The following is a 16,299-nucleotide window of genomic DNA, read 5'->3' as shown; positions in this document are numbered from 1 at the left end:
GGCCTGCCCTGATACATAAATGCTCATGGAACGCTGCTGTCTACTGAACCCTCTGTGCCTAGTGACAGTCCCCATCAGCAGAGGAGCTGGGCGCTTGGGGGAGCCTGCTTGGAGCCAGGAGGGGACAGGGACCTGGTGGCTTTGGGTTGGGTTTGGGCACCTCCTGGTGCCTGCTTCCTCCACTCTAGCTGCCTGCCAGGAGCCTGGGGGTGGGTGGGGTGGCCCATGACTAACCCCAGAGCTTGGTAGCCCACCCGGAGGGTGGTGGCAGCCACCCTCCAGCAGCAGCTGTGCCCACACACATCACCTTCGCATTGCCCTGCGTGTCAAGTACCAAGCGGTTCCCTGTAAAACGTCTATATTCCTGGCTCACCCACCGAATCCCCATTATCTAAATGGATGCAGGTTAGTGCTTACATATTTCTGTCCCTGGTTTGAAATTGGAAAGGGCATTAAAGAAATCCTTTCTGGGTGGCTTTCAGAGGCAATTAAAGCAGAGCCATCTAAATGGCTGTAATGACAAGGGACTGCTGTAGGCTATTTAGGTATAGCAGCACCATTTTATTGAGAACAATAGTTATAATATACTTAATCATGCTCAATTCATACTGGGTCCCTGCATATTTCCAGCTGCCCTTTCCTTTGGCAATGGGGACAAAGCTCATTAATTTCCTTTCATTACACTTCATTAAGCCTGGTGAGGAGCTGGAGGGCTGTTGAATGGTCTGAACATGGGTACTTCTTGCTTGTTGTCAACCCTGGTTCAGCTCCTGTTGCAAACTAGAGGTTTACAAGCCCACCAGTCCTGGGTGAATTTTTAGAAGCTATGGCATCAGAAGTAAGAACCAAGCAGGAAACCTTTATTATTTATTACTTTTTCCCCCCCTCTTGGCTGTGGAAAAAATAGATCAAAAAGTGTTCTCAGCCCACACTGAGATGAAGGAGTTATTGAAATGTACTTACTTTCTTCAAGAAAGCAGAAAGAGGGAAGTTGCCCTTTCTTCACCCGGGGCACTAAGCTGGAGGGTGGTGGACTTGGGTTTCGGCGCTGGATCTGATGCAGGGTAGCATGGGGACTGGAGTTGGGTCTCCAGGTTAGCACACATTCCTTACACAACAGGCTGTAAAAATTCCTCCAACACAATGTTTTTTGGGCCAGATGAAGCATCCATAGTGGAGGTCTCTTCTCCAGTGTTGGTAGTTAAGATGGTCTTGAGCCCGCGCTCTAGAGGAGGCCTCAGCTGAGTGGCTGGTTTGGGGAGGACTGTGTCCTCTGGTAGGCAATTCCACCCCAGCCTGAGAAAACTCAAGGGAAAGCTTTGGACAAAACAGATCATTTTGCTAAAACTTTCTGTTGCAACAAACTGTGACAAAGAACAGTTTATCAGCAGCTTCAGAATGGCTGCTAATCAGAAGTTGGCTCTCCCAGCTGGTGGGTGTACGAGGAGGAGGAGAGATGTTTCACAGTTCTGGTGACTCTGAGCTGGAGCCTGTCAACAAATGGGTGTTTGCTTTGGCGCCAAGCCTTCTGTCTGAGCACCCTACGGCATCTTCTTTGTGCTTATCCCTGATGCAGTTATAGCTACCAAGGAGTCACCTTCTCAAGAGGACAGCAAGGTGGGGCAGGATCAGGGTCTCGGCGCTGCTGCTCCGCAGGGAGACACTGGGATGGCAACAGGTCCCATGCTGAGCTGAGGCAGTAGATCACGCGAGTGCTCCCACTTCTTTTGCCAGTGCAAAATAAACTAGCCAAATTAAAACTCAAAGTGTTCACAATAACACACACTGAAAGGGATTAAAGTGTTCCCATAATCCATTAGCATGACTCGGGTCATGGGGACAGAAGGATAGAAATAAATGTATACATGCTTTTAGATAGTTAAATGCTATAGGAAACTTAAAAAAAACAACCAAACAAAAAAAACCAACCACCCACAAAGAAACCTCAAAACAACAACCCAAAACCAACCACCCCCAACAAAAAAAAAAACCCAACCACAAAAAAAAAACCCACCCCACTTTAATCCATGTTGCTAGTAAGAGTCCAGAACAGGATTATCTTCATGGAAGAACTGGCCTTTCAGGTTTTATATGGGATAAGCATAAGAAGCAGCTAATATTTCCTATTGTATTCACTTGAGGTAGTGCTTTCTGTCTGCAGTTCTAATATTACCCTTCCTAGGCCCAACTAGAAGGGATAAAAGTTGTCAGAAGTTTACCTCTATGATCGCTCTCCTAGTTAAAGTTAACCACGCTCTTCCAGGCTGTCTCAGGTGACTGCAAAGCTGAGTTACTCATTGATGTGGCAGCAGCTGGATGTTTGCAGCAGGGCTGAGATGAAAATCCCTTTATTTGTGCTGTCACCTTGCTCGGTAACGGGCACAATCACCACTGCATTACTCTATAGCAGGTGGGCAATTGTGTCCTTACTCCACGTCAGCGCCAGGCCAGCATTCAGCTGACATTCCTTTGTACTCCCACGCGTGCTATGGATGTGAGAGATATGTGAGTCGAAAGCAGGGTGCCTTTTGGATGTGCACGTGGAAGTATAAAATGCTATCTTGATTTTTTTTTTTTTCTCTCCCTCGAAACGCAGAAGTTAATGTCAAATTAACCTGCAGCACGCCATAAAAAAAGACTAACACTGGTAATTGTCAGCGAAAGGAGTTGAATGTCTTACGGGTGTAACACGCGTCTTTGGTCCTGAATTAAATGTGTGGCTTAACATGCAGCTTTCTTTGTAATACATAATCACCATGTGGGCTGTTTACAGCGGTTATAATTTTGTTGGCACAGCAAATTATAGGAGTGATTGTAAGTCTGGAGCTATGTGCTTATATACTGCCCGGGCAAAGGAATTCATGGCGCAATAACTGCCAAAATAAGGTGATCTGCAAGATCACAATCAGAGGATGGATCTGAATACAAGTAAAACCTGGCCTCCAGCTTATTCCTATATGGAATACAGGAGCACGGCCATATACATACACGAGGTACCGAACTTGCCAAAGCATTAGCCTCAGAAACAATTGATTAATTTAGTCGCAGACTATTCTGACGATGTGAGAACAGCAGGACTGGGCATGTGATTGATGAAACAAACTATTACTGGAAATTAGCATTTGTGGTGTTAAAATTCAAAGCCAGCCTGTTTTGGAAATCAATTGGTTTGTTAATTTGCTCCTATGTTGGGGAAAGTAAATCTATTACTCAGCAGGTGTTCTTGATAAACCTCAGATCCTTTGGTGTGCTTGAGAGACAGGTTTCATTCTGCATTCTTAAACCGCAGGAAGGATGAGAGAGATAAAATAGTCACCTATCCCCAGTGAGCCCTAGAGGAAGAGCAGGAGAGAGTCTATTGGGAGAAGGTATGGGCAAAATTCCTGCTGCGTAAGGGGTGGTTAAATAGGTGCGATGCTGCTGGGTGCAGGAGAGAAAAGTTCTCTCTGTTGTTCAGTATCATCACAAATAACAATGAAATTATGTCTTATCTTTGTGCGCAGAAGGATGTTTATGTAGTGAGAAGTTTTGCAGTCTGTCACTGTGAGGAACTGAAAGAAAACCCTGCCTGTAGGACCTTCCTATCGGATCCTTATTTTTCACATTTAGGGGTTATTTTCTTCAAATGAAAGCTTTCACTTGAGAGGTAAGCAAAGAACGGCTGTCTGCTTTTTGGTCAGGATGACTTGCTTTGTGAGAAACAAACAAGCAGAAAACAAAGCTCAGGATGCTGAGAGAGCACGGCGCATCCCTGCCTGCCCAGGGGCTGCATCCAAAACGGCAGTTGCTGCAGGAAAGAGGTTCAGGGTGTCGTAGGGAGGTTCCTTCTCCACTTGTCAGTGCAAAATACAGAAAGGTCGAAATCAAACATAAGACACTGGAAGGGGCCACTGGTGTGTGCCCCCCTCTTGTAGCTTCAGTCACTCCGGGTTTGGTGTTTGCCCCTCAGTGATTTTACAATCCCTGCCATCGCCGCGGTTGGGCTGAGTGATTTACAGTTAGATTTGGGGGGGCTTTTCAAAACCTAACGGATTGAGCAAGGCTGTGCGTAGGGATCCCGACTACTCCAATTTACAGACTCTCAATTTGTTAAACGTCAAAAAAAAAAAAACCCAACCCAAAGTGTAACGGCAACGCAGGTTTTAAAACAGGTGGCTTGTTTGCTGGGTTGCGTTTAACTGAAAGTGCTGCAGTGCTCTGGCTGGTCTAGAGGAACTCATCAGTGGTGCATTGAGCTGAAGTATTCTTCAGCCTTCTTTCATCAATACTTTGTGAATGTACAATTCAGTAGGTTACAACTGGGACGTCACTCCAGAAAACATCCTTTTTTCATCCTTTTTCAGAAATCCTTCTTAGGGAGAGAGCTGTTGTCTCATTTAATCTGCACTTTGGCCTAGATGTTCCACGTCTATAAATCTGTGCACAGATGCTTATGGACACATGCACATTTTTGCAGTGGCCTAATGCACGACATCGTATTAAAACAGTTGTGTAGCCATACAGGAGGGTCCTCATCATCCTCTGCCAGCCCCGTGGCCGGCAGAATCTCCTGTCCTGCATGAAGGTCTTCTGTGCTCTTTCCCATGCAGCTCTATGTAGAGCTGAGCAGACAAGACCATTTTCCATTTCTCAAGGCATGTCATGCTTTTAAGTTGTACTCTCTTTTTGTTTCACAAAAAAAAAAGAAAAAAAAAGCCAACGCACATTTATTTCCTGACTGAAAGGTTTTGCTTCAATAAAACTGAAACAGGCATTCCAGCTCTGATTTCTAAAAGCCTGAGGGAGATTTATGTCAAAACTATGAGCACTCTTTCAAAAGGTGTTCACAATGGAAAATGGAAATTATCCCTTCAGTTGATGATGATGTTTTGATGCTACTGGGATGTTTCATTTGATTTTTACAAGGTATGACTGAAACGGAAACTTCAAAAAAATAGATATCAATAAAGTCTTGACACAATTTCTTCCCACGGTCTCTTACCTTTTTGCATTTCAGGAGATTTACCCGATCCCTCCTGTCATCTGAAACTCCGTGAGTAAGGATATCTATTATTAAAAATGCTAGCCATCTAACTTAAAAGGAGAAATGTGATTGTCTGTTTTCATACCTGAAACTTACTCAAGGAACAAACACCTGACTTGCTGAAGGACAAAGAGGTTGTTCACTGGTTAGGCTGGGACTGGAGCCTGCAGCCACTTGATTTTGAGTTTGTCCCTTGCTGCAGCCACTGGCACAAAACAGAGGCAGCTTTCTGGGAAGTGCCAAGGAACCTCATGAAGCAAAGCTGTCATCTGAGCACAACGGCTGCCCCTTCCTCCTGAGCCTACCTTCCTCCCACCACCCCCCTGCCCACCTACACCCTTGTCTACAGATTTGGCTGTAAGTCTTGTGGCAGAATAGCTCCTGGCTCTTGGTGTTCTTTCTGCAACCTTTAGAGATCCTCAGCTTGGAGGTGTTTCACAAATTAGGCTGGATGAACCAGGCAGGATCCCTTGGCGTTGCTAGTTGCCAGCCTGAGAAACCCAGTGTGTAATGAGCTACCACTGGGCATTGTCGTCATGACTCTTACGCCTTCGTTAATATTCCAGATGCATAGCTCAGAAATGGCTTCCTCGTGGGTGCCATTCTTTTCCTAGAAAGGATGGGACCTGCAGGCTGGAGAGTTTGGTGTGAAATTGTAAATTGTAGATGTAATAAATTTCAGTTTTTAGTGTTGCTTTATAACGAACCTTCTGGGAAATCTGCTGCTGGTGTCACGGCTGAGTTATGTGATTTCCCTTGGGTGAAGCTGTACAAAGGTTTGATAAAACTGATTGCAATGTTTTATTTGCCAGCAAATTCCCAAAAGGCTGATCATCCATCATAGCGTCCAATCACTGTCAGCAATGATTCAGGATGTGAGACAAGGCCACATCTTTGAGAAACTCAGATAAATTGCTGTCAAGGTAAGTCATTGTGTTAAATCATGTTAAAAGCCTGAAGACTGGTTACAAGGCTCACAACAGAAGTGGAGGGGTTGTGGGGAAAGGACTCTTGAATGATTCAGCTCAGCCACGGTAGTGCAACAGGTGGAAATGCCCAGTGGCACCAGTTTAGTTAAAATAATGGTTAATGCCTATGTGCTATAACCTAAGGGACTATAAAGAAGCAGCTGGCATCTGGAGAGCTTACACAAGGCTTCAGGAATAAATTGCTACTAACTTTCTAATTTTCTAAGAATTTAAATAGAAATAGGTGATGCTGGCATTTCATGCTGCGTTACAGACAGCAATTTCATTCTTACCCCGGGGGAACATCAGTATTGCTGATACAAAAACCATAGCAGAATTTGGTGGATTTTGAATAGTCAGTTGAAATGGAACTAAGATTTAAAATTATTCTTGTTCCATTTTGCCCAAAGAAAATCTGACCAAACCAAACACCTTATCAGATTTTGCCTATCTCCAGTCCGTCTTACAAACAGTAATTCAGCAATCATCAAATACCCGTGTCCTGAGCCATGCAACCACTGTAGTTGGTCTGTGATCTCTGTCAGCTCTTTAGTTATGTGAGCATGGTCCACTATGACTTTCATAGAATCATAGAATCGTCCAGGTTGGAAGAGACCCTTGGGATCATCAAGTCCAACCATCTACCCTACACTACAAAGTTCTCCCCTATATCATATCCCCCACCACCACATCTAAACGTCTCTTAAACACATCCAGGGATGGTGACTCAACCACCTCCCTGGGCAGCCTATTCCAATGCCCGACCACTCTTTCTGTGAAAAATTCTTTCCTGATGTTCAGTCTAAACCTACCCTGCTGGAGCTTGAAGCCATTCCCTCTCGTTCTGTCATTAATTACCCGTGAGAAGAGACCAGCACCAACCTCTCTACTGTGTCCCTTCAAGTAGTTGTAGAGAGTGATGAGGTCTCCCCTCAGCCTCCTCTTCCTCATACTAAACAGTCCCAGCTCCTTCAACCGCTCGTCATATGATTTGTTTTCCAGGCCCTTCACCAGCTTCGTTGCCCTCCTCTGCACTCACTCCAGTACCTCGATATCTCTCTTGTATTGAGGTGCCCAAAACTGGACACAATACTCGAGGTGTGGCCTCACCAGTGCCGAGTACAGGGGCACAATCACCTCCCTACTTCTGCTGGTCACGCTATTTCTAATACAAGCCAGGATGCCGTTGGCTTTCTTGGCCACCTGGGCACACTGCCGGCTCATATTCAGCCGCTTGTCAATTAGAACCCCAATAATTTCCTATTTTAAGGATATTTAAGGAATTTAATTTCCTATTAATACTTTTCCCTAAGGCTCCTTTCTGCTGCATTACTGAACCAATTCTCTAAAGCCCCGCTGCCTCAGTACTGCTTCGTGACAGCAGCTGCTTTATGGGTTCCATCCCTGCATACCCACCAGGATTTGTCTCACTGACCACCCACCTCTCCCAGGGTCCCCTGATGCTCTACACACTCCCATTGAACTGGTTCTTTAGGTCATTTGAAATGTCAAGCTTTACTGCCTCTTCTCTCTAAATCGTGACTCTTAGAAAAATAGCATATTGGTTTTAAAAGTGTGTTGCCATGACAATGCCACATCTGGATCTTGTAAAAATATTTGGGAAGTGTATATTGTTAATTGGGGGAAAATGAGACTCGCCTCAATTATGGATTAGGTGCCTATTTGTAACTGGGCACCCTCACGTAACTGAGAGAGTCTGGAGTCAGTAGAGTGGGTGATGATTTTGATGGAACAGGGCACACACGTGTGCTCTCCTGGTGTCCAGTAAGTTATTAAAGCACATATTCAGAGAAACCAGGGTTGGTGATTTATGCCTTGAATATTGCCCAGCTCTTGAGGAACCACGTAAATTCTGTAAAAAAGAACCACCTTCTGCCTACAAGACTAATTCCTCTAACAGCTCTGAAACGATTGCTGGTGTGGATTCTCTCTCTCCCATGTCTCAGGAGACAATTTGTTGCCTCTTGATGGCTAAGCTCTCAAACCTTATCTAGCTGTCGCTTAAACTGCAGGTTTTAAACCTAGACTGGATTGATGAAGCCCCAGGTTCATTCACTCGCCCATTTTTTTTTTTTTATCTCTGTCCTCTGTACAGTGTGAATAATCAGGCATTTTTCTCACATGTTCCTCGCTGCTTTGCAAACCCAGTGAGAGTTTGTCGACTCACCTGGAAGCCATACATATTTATTCTGGCACTTGCTTTTAGATTACTTTCACTTCATGAAGAAACCAGCATCATTTATAAATGTTCAGAGAAGCCTGGGAACCTGCAGTTCGTTCTCAGCTGTTTCAGCCCGCTGCAAACTCTGCAAATAATCACTTCAGAAATAGTGCCTTTGGCTAAGAGCTGTGCAACAAGCTAAGAGCTTTCTTCGCTGTTGAGAAGCCTTATAAAAGTTCAAAAAGCAATGGCTTCTCAGGCTCTCTCCTGTCTGCTCAGCCCATGCCATTTCCAGGCGCTGCCGCGGTGTTGCTGTGTAATTGGGCTGTGATTGCAAATGTTCTAACAAGCGCATGTTCTAACAAGCACTACACAGGCTTCCAGGGTCTGGCAGCGGCTGAGATTTCATGCGGCTTGAGAGTAAGACTGTGAGCGTACAAAATACTTGCTACCAAAAAGGTAACCATGGAGTTGGAATTTTCTGTTCCATTACACGAAAAGCAATCCCAACGCTAAAGCCTACCCAGACACATCTTACTTGCACAAACCAGCCTGTATGCACCTCCTAGGAAACCGGCTATGGACCTGAATGCTCTACCCAAAATAATGATTGAAAGCTCGCTCAGGAGGCTATGCTTTGAAATATGGCTGGGTGGGCAGTTTGAGGGAGAAGGAAAATCTGATGAACCCCAGCTGAGGCTTCATGGTTCACCTGCGCCTCTCTGGGGTCTCTCCTTAGACCCCAAGATGAAGGTGATTGCCCAGCTTTCTGTAGGCTAAAGATCTATAAATTACTAAACTGAATGGAGGAGAGTCAGTGGATTCCTGTGTGCTTTGTCTTAAGGTAATGGAAAATAAATTTTACCCTGTGGAATGGAAAGGCAACAAACATTAATCGGGTTTGTTGCACTGGGCCACCCGGCACAACGACCTCCCTGCCACAGGGCACAATCCCACCAGTGTCAGAGCTCAGCTGGGCTTCCGTGAGACTCTTGTTTGCATTACGGGATTAAAAAAGAATCTTCTCAGTAGGTCATCTACCTGTTGCAGTCGGCATTGTGATGCTAAAACACTGTGAAAATACAGAAATAATTTGTTTCATTATAGCCGAGGAAGTTCCTCCCTGCCATTCCCTGGTTGTGTATTGCAGCAAGAGTCAATTGGCTGTGGCAAAACATGATTAGCTGAGCCTGCAGAGCACGGTCTGGAGAGGCAGGACGTAGAGGATTAATCGAGGGAAAATCTGCATGGGCTGTGGAAGGGAAGGAGGCTCCCGGAGGAGCTGTAGTTAGAAATATGAGTTGCAGTTCGTCTGCGGGGCTTCCAAGTAGACCTCTCTTAAGGAGTGATTTTCATTTATCTCATGCCTCAATGAGAGACCTGTGTGATGACCTGCTCCACTGTCTGCTGGCAAGATGCGGTGAGCTACCAGATGCAAGTACCCAAACTTCTAACAAGCCACATGCAGAGAAAGCCAAGGATTCCCCTTCAAAACATAAAGGCTCCTAGGGGGTGATCAGCCACCAGTGAATGGCTTGGGAAAGCCAGGTTCCTCACCTACCATCATGGCTTTGTGTTTGACCTACTCCTGAGGAGTCTTCTAGGTCTGGCAGGGAGGGAGTGGTTCCTTACACTTATTAAGAGTAGATTGCTGATACTTAAATAGGATCATGTTTTGAGAGAGAAGAACTTAAAGTTCTGCAGCTAGTCAGGACATGCCATCAGTTTACAGATATAAGTTTTGCCTCTAGTTACCAAGGAACAGAATAAAATTTATTATCATATTAACTAAAATATTGAGGAATGTGCTCTAGAAAAACTGCTTTATCCTTTTCTGGGCTCTAGGCAGCTGTGTCAGAGCAGAGATAAGGGAGATTGCTCAACTCCTTGACTTGCGTTTCCTGTGGCACCGCGTGAAACCCAAGCACTGATTCCCCATGTCATGACGGGTGGCAGTATCTTGACAAAGATCACTCAAGAAGCGAACGCATAGCTTAGATAAGGTGCAAACCTTACGATACACCCCACAGTCTTACCGACTGCTGTCTTATCTCCTTCCTACATATATTTTCTATCTTCTCTAATACTTAAATAAAAATGAAGGCAAGCAGAGATAAGATGTCTCATACGGGCAAGTGGAAAGTATTTGCGTGCGTTATTAGGCACAACTGGTGAGGAGATAGCTCAGCTGCCGGAAGGGAGGTTTGGGAGGGAAAGATCCCCACACCAAATGAACCTGGACAGTATTAATTTGTTTTTTACAGTGAAGTGTTTCTCATTTCTAGAATGATGCCGAGGGATGCAGGGACAGGGCTGAGGTCTCAGCTGAAGCCACAGCCACCTGACAAGGCAGGTCTCCACTGCTGCCCCGGGGAGCTGGGCTCAGCCCCGCTCCTGCCAGGGCTTGCTGTCTCCCAATGGGTCCTCATCAGCCCCATCTTCTCCACAAGATGTCTGGTGCTGGGGCTCTTCCCCAGGTGTGCTCAGCACTTACAGCTGCAGCCCGAGACGATGAGTGCTGCGCTTTGTGACAACTGTCCCAGAAAAGCCCTCAAGGCTGATAACTTCAAAGCTGGAATTGCACAGAGGAAATGCTCTCCATTCTCAGAACACTGTCAAATAGAAGCCCTGACTTTCTAGACCAGGCAGGTTTGTTTCATAAGTATATAAACATGACATTCGTTATTTTACTCAAGCCAAGTAGCCAGGATGGAAAAGCAGATGGCAGTTCACCCCAGGCGTTCAGCTGGAGACCATAATATTTAAAGTCATCATTAGGCCTCCAAGTAACACTTAGGGAAAACCACCCGAAGGCATCTGTAACAGATGACTCTGGTCCACGGCACAGCTCTGCCAGGCAGAGCCCACCCCGACCAGGAGGAGGCACCACTCTCTGGCACAACCCTGTCCACAAAAGCTCTTCCAGGGCTCCTCACTCCTGACTATCCACACCCCAAGCCAACATCTCCCAGCCTGGAAGCTTTAACCTCTTCTCTGTTTGTCTGAAGTTTGGGGCAGATCTTCTCCATCTGGTGCTACGGGTTCCATCCCTGAGTAGCCCCTCTCCAGACCTTTCCAATATGCTATCCAAACCTCTTGGTTTGTGCTGATATTCCTCACTAACACTCTGAGACATGTTTTTCACTGTTTTCCAAGCATTTGGCACAGACGTTAGCACACCTCCCGAGTCCTGTGTTTCAGCTCTGAGAAGTTGGCTGCATAGAAAACAGAGGAAAAAAAAATAAAATCATTGTTGTCTAAGATGCTAATTAACAACAGACTGACCAAGGCGGAGACTAGAAATTCAGGGCTGGTTTTGTCTTCACTGCTTTTTCTATAGCAAGAAGTCACTAAAACAAATGAAAATTCTAAATCAGGTGTTTACCCAGAGCTACTTTCTGTGATTTTTTTTTTTTTTTTTTTCACACGCATAGGGATCTCTTCAATGACTTTACCTTCCAGCAATTCTAGCTGTTCAGCATTTGCTCCAGAAGTGTACTGCCCAACACATGTCAAGGCACAACCACGGATCATGGAATCAAAAAGCATTCTTTGTTTGCAGGGCTTGTTGTTTTGCTTCAGGTTGACTCACAGCAAATGTTCCAATATGACTCAGAAAGAGACGATACTTAATTATAGAGACATTCTGTACTAGCATCTGAGGTTCAGCAACTTAAGATGCTGTTGCTGATAATAATAACTTTGCACTAATAGCCACTTCCATTCAAGACTCCGAAGGCTGTTTGAGCATTATCCTGTTAAGTTGGCTGAAGAGCTTTAAAAAACCTGCCAGGCGCAGAACCCTCCGCTTAGCTGGGGAGAGGTTTGGATGTAACCCAGGGCTGCTTTGCTTTAGATTGTCTATAATTAAAAATTCATAATACCTTCTGGAGGTAAGATTTATGTGCAAATCAGATACACCCTGGTGGCCAGCCACATAAAACCTTTTTTGGCCAGGGTTTTGAGCGTATGAAATGAGACATCCTGTTCCCAACCAGATTGTTATTTTTGATCTTTCATGGGGCTAAATTCTGGGAAGTTTTAGGAAAACACAGGCAACAAGAACGCCATTCATTTCAAAGGGAGCAGGATTAGAGCTAAAGACAGGACTAACAGTTTTTACCTCTAGGCTAGTTTTGTGACACTAGGTGCATCTCTCACTACTTTGGCTTAGTCTTTGGTCAGCACCTTTCAAGCTGCTGGGATACCATTTAAACTAGACTTGTGCTTCCAAACACTGTCTTCTACTCGGCTGATCTAGAGGAAAGCGATACAGGAGCGCTAGTACACAAATCACCTTCCTACAGGTAATCGCCCTTCTCCTGTTTACCATCTCCTTGGTGCCAGGGACAGTGGAGCATTAAAGCAGCACAGCCCCAAAGCCCTGATGCCCGATTGATGGCACCCGGCAAGACAGACATACAGCCAGTCAGATGAGCAGCTCCAAGGCTGAGTGAAGAGTATTGTGCTTTTCAAAACCCTACTTTTTTGTTGCTAGGGCTGCCGCTTATACTATTGTTGATGTAGTCACAGCTGTTCTTGGTTTAAGATATTAAGCAGAGTCCCAGGTGCTCATTTTATGGAGATAAATAATTAATTGGCAATTTTATAAAAGAAGCCTTGCTTCTTGAAAGCAGTTCCTCAACTGCTCAGGCTGCAGGAAAGCTCTTTCAGAGTAAAATCACATGGTTGCTGTTTATTTGAAAGCAAATCCTTCTCTCTTCTATGAGCTTGAAGAGACCTTGAAGAGCCTGGGAGTTCTCTGGAAGGTGAGTGGCTTATGCCTTTGGCCGGTTCTGCTGTCGTTCCTCCCTTAATCCCCTCATGTACCAACTCCAAAGTCACCACAGACACGTAAAGTAAAGTTGGAATGATTCAAACCAAATAACTAAAAAGTGAATGGGGAGAAACATCTCCAACTTAAACTATTTGACTCCCCAAAATTACCTCCCCTCCTCACCCCTGGCTGATTCAGGACAGCTGCAATTGCTGTATGATCTATTGATGAACAAAAGAAATATAAACCATCAAAGACACTGCCGGCATCTGTTTAGTGCCTGAGTCTACCCAAACTGAAGAGAGTTCCTTAATTTAAGTAACCAGCAGCAGGAATGAAAAAGTGTAGGAAGTTATAGTCTGTGTTGGAAACCTCCCACGTAGGAATGCTCCCATAGACTTTTGTGTTTCTTTTCAAATTCTGGCTGTTAGGAAAGAGGTAATAACGATTTCAAACTTTATTTCTTTTTCTTCTGCAGTTCTCTCCTTTGAAGTATTTCTTCCAAGCTGAGAGCCTCATAAATTCCTAGCAACAATTGTAGTCTTTGTGGGAAATTAGTTATGATGATGACTGCAGCCCCAGTGGCATCATTCCTGTTTGAAATGCAGCAGTATTAAAGAACGAATGACAGTATCTTAAAATATGTTTTCTGGAGGCACATGAGGTCTTGTCAGACTGCATGATAAAGCAAAACCTCTAGGGCAGTTTGACTCAGTCACTTTTTTCTTTCCCTAACACGTGCTTCCCTGCACCAATGGACTCCTGTTTCCAGTGACTCAATCCTTAGTCTTTCAAAATAGCCTAATAAAGAAAAAGAATGGCTTTATCTATTTTTTAGAACATTTTTGCCTTTATCGTTACATTAGTTACTTCCAGGACAGTGAACAGTTCAGAGCTTGCTAATGGGTCTTGCTTTCTTCTGATTCATAGGGAACAAAACATGAAACTGTTCTTCTAGTCCCTTACTTATTTTAGCTGGATGAGGTACAAGGGAGCCTCTTGGATTCTTTTTCTTTTGCACTCACTCCTGTAGATCACATTGCAGGGAAATAGATAAGCACAGGTGCTTACCTATTATTCTTTCACCCACTTCCAAGTAACTCTTCTTGAATACTTGTGTGCTGGGGAAAAAACCAAGACTCTGTAATTTCTACTCTGCTGATCACTGGTAATTTACAGTTTTGCGAAGAACTTTAAAATAGCAGTTACTTGGAATTAGACAAAGAGTTTCAAGAAAGGTTTTAAAGGGCAAACTGATTCACTGGAGGTGAAGGTGGAGGATCTGCAGAAGTGCCTGGTGCTATCACTGACCCAAGGGTCAGAAACCAAAGGCAGAGCAGTGCTGGATGCAGGTGTGATGCTTGGGAGCAGCAGGATGGCAACAGGGCACTGATTTTTGTGGTCAGGCTTCCCCTGTGCTACAGGATGGGTCAGGGTAAGCCCTGTTCCTTGAAAGTATTTTGGTGCCTAGAAGCATAGTGACTGCACTGGGTGGTGGGTGGAGAATTTCCCTGGGGTGTCCCAAGCTCACCATGATGCTCAGAGCTGGCCCGGGTCAGGTGGTGGGAACAAGGCTCAGTGCATTACGGCAGGCACAGCTCACTCCAGAGTGCCTTCTCCTTCTCCCACACACTCTTCAGGCTCCTGGTGCCCCTGCGGGTCCTAAATCGAGACCCTGGTCTGGCTCAGTTGTGTTGTGAAGTTAACGCTGCTTCTGCTTTCTGCAGGCAGTGTGCCTGGAGAGCAGACCAGGGCTGTGCCATGGGGGAGAGGGCTCATCTGTGTCCTGACATCTCCTGTGCTTAACAGGCTGCAGCAGCCCCACCTGGGTCCCCACCCTGTGCTGTAGGCATCCCCTGGGTCCAGCAAATCGTGACTGCTCAGTGATCCGTGCCGTTAAACCCAGCACCGCTGTGTTGGGAAAAAATGAACTCGCCTGCTGGCAAAGATAAGCGCTCAAGAGGTAGAGTTTGTTTTCATGAAGGTGTTGTCTAGTTTAAAGCTGTTGGCAACACACCAGCCCTTATCTAGAAGAAAAGCCCTTTATCTAGAAGGGCTAAAGAAGCCCTTTATCTAGAAATCCACGTAGCTCTTTGGAAAAGGGACAATTTCCCAAGCGTGCGGTGGGCTGGCAGAAGTAATCTACAGGGTGAAACTGCGGGAATGCTTCCACCAACGTGGGACCGGCACAACACAGAGCTGGATCAGGCCCAGCTGTTCACACTCTTCTCTTGAAAATACTTTTAGGCAGTCGTTTTTATAAACACACGCTGTGTTCACCCTTGCTATTGTGCCTGTGTCGAGTCACCACATCAAATTACTGGTGGTACTTTGAAAATAGAACTGTTCCTCCATTTCGGCCAGCAGGGATGCACACATCTGTGGTGTTGATGCTCCAGCCCTGCTTTCCTGCAGCATCCCTGCCTGCCACCGAGCAGCTGCTGTTTGGTTTGGCTGTTGGGCCCCATGTCCACAGGAAAGGCTGGTGGAGCGGAGCCACCCACTGCACAGGCCAGGGCATGGCTGGTCTGCAGGAGTGAAGGTGGAAGAACTGCCATGGGTGGCACTTTTAGATCCTGCTGGGTGTCCTGCCGTGGCATTCACGGCTGCCACTGGGGCTGTCCCATGTCTGGGGACAATGCCACAGCCCTGTGTCCTGGTGCCATGTGCCAGACCTCTACGGCAGGAGACAGACCAAGCAAAGAAACCAAAGACTGAAAAGGAAAAATTATAGTTTGAGAGGGTTTTGTGGTTTTTCTAACATCTTTTGATCTTCAGTACTAGCTAAATCAAACATCTTTTCCTGGACACACACTCTGCTTCTTTTTTTCCTAATTTTCTTTCAAATCCAAGTTTCACTTGGAGTTCCCCAAGACAAATCCTTGCTGCCACCTGTGCAAGGAGCCTGCAGTGGCTCCCGGGCAGGGCTATTGCTCCAGGGAAGCCTGGATGGTTTGGGATGGGAACTGGAGGGAGCTGTGGGACAAGCCCAGGGCTGCAGGGCAGGGGGGCTGCTGGCTCCTGTTCCCTAAGACGTGTGGGAAATACCTCCTCCCTGCTCTCACCCAGGGACAACTGCTCTGAAAACACCTCCTGCCATACTACCAAAAGCCAAAAAAAACAAGTAAATACATTTTAGGCCCTGCATTTTAGCTTTTCCTAACTCTCTTAGTTTCTCTGAGCTAACAACTAATGCCACCCACCTGGCTTTCCCCCAAAATGAGGACAAAGAGGCGGCAGGCTCCTGGAGGCAAAGAGGAGGAAAGATAGGGTATTGTAGAGAGAAGGTGGCAGCTGTGTAATTTACATAACAAAGAAATTTTGGGAGGTTTCAGCTCATTCTTGTATC

The sequence above is a fragment of the Numenius arquata genome, chromosome 5, assembly GCF_964106895.1.
Source record: "Numenius arquata chromosome 5, bNumArq3.hap1.1, whole genome shotgun sequence".
NCBI lineage: Eukaryota > Metazoa > Chordata > Aves > Charadriiformes > Scolopacidae > Numenius > Numenius arquata.
The sequence above is the reverse complement of the archived record's forward strand: the minus strand, read 5'-3'. Positions refer to the sequence as shown.